This window comes from Chamaea fasciata, unplaced genomic scaffold, assembly GCF_029207755.1.
Source record: "Chamaea fasciata isolate MVZ Bird 193981 ecotype frontalis unplaced genomic scaffold, bChaFas1.0.hap1 SCAF_4, whole genome shotgun sequence".
NCBI classification, from domain to species: domain Eukaryota; kingdom Metazoa; phylum Chordata; class Aves; order Passeriformes; family Sylviidae; genus Chamaea; species Chamaea fasciata.
Genome location: NW_027094089.1, coordinates 892,783 through 894,071, shown reverse-complemented (window position 1 = coordinate 894,071; position 1,289 = coordinate 892,783).

Sequence of the window (1,289 nt, the reverse complement as noted above, 5' to 3'; positions counted from 1 at the left end):
CGGTAACTGCTGGCAGATGCTCTTCAGAGGGTATCCCTGCCCTGCCTACATCCTCCCTGCCGTCAGAGGCTCCGTATGGCTTCACTTTAACTGTTAGCTGGCTCCCTCTCCAAATCGCTGCTCCCTGCTGCCCTGGAGCGCCGCGTTTCTCATCCAGAAATGGGGGGGGGGGTTGCTCAGCATTTGTTGTTTTCCCTGGAATTTTGTCGCTCCTGGTAGCTTCTGCCGGGGAGCAGGAGGGTCCCAGCAGCGCTGCCTGGGGAGTGCAGGGCACACGACGAGGCTGGGAACACAGTGCCGGGTTAATGGAGCAGCTCTGGTGATTTAGGGCTCTGACAGAGCCATCACAACAGGAGCAGATCCACAGTTATTCTAGTTTATTTTATTTTATTATAATTTATTTTACTCTTTTTATTTTATTTTATTTTATTTTACTTTATTTTATTTTATTATTTTACTTCATTTCGCTTTGTTTTGCTTTATTTTATTTTTTATTTTACTTTACTTTTTCTCATTTAATTTATTTTGCTTTATTTTACTTTTTTAAAATTTTATTTAACTCATTTAATTTCATTTTTTAATTTTACTTTATTTTATTTTAGTTTGCTATTTTAAAATATTTTATTGTAATTTTCCTCCCCTGAGCAGTGATGGGACCAGCTGGTAACCTGGAACCTCCCTGGCAAGGTCCCCCCGGCTGGGAAGGACCCCCGGGGGGTGGCACAAGGGCAAAGATGGGGCAGGATGGGACATCAGGGGGTGTTTGGGAGCAGGATGGGGGCCACGCTCAGGCAGGAGAGGTGTCCCTGTTCCTCTGAGACTCACGCAGCTGCAGGGAGACCTGGGGCGTGGAGAACCCTGAGCTGATCATCTGGAGGGAAAAGCCCAGCTGTTTCCTCGTGCTTCACTCCTTTTGTCCCATTCTGTTTCCAGCTGTTTTCCTCACACCTTTTGTCCCATTCTGTTTCCAGCTGTTCCTCACACCTTTTGTCCCGTTCTGTTTCCAGCTGTTTTCCTCACACCTTTTGTCCCGTTCTGTTTCCAGCTGTTTTCCTCACACCTTTTGTCCCATTCTGTTTCCAGCTGTTTCCTCACACCTTTTGTCCCATTCTGTTTCCAGCTGTTTCCTCTCACCTTTTGTCCCGTTCTGTTTCCAGCTGTTTTCCTCACACCTTTTGTCCCATTCTGTTTCCAGCTGTTTCCTCACACCTTTTGTCCCATTCTGTTTCCAGCTGTTTCCTCACACCTTTTGTCCCATTCTGTTTCCAGCTGTTTCCTCACACCTTTTG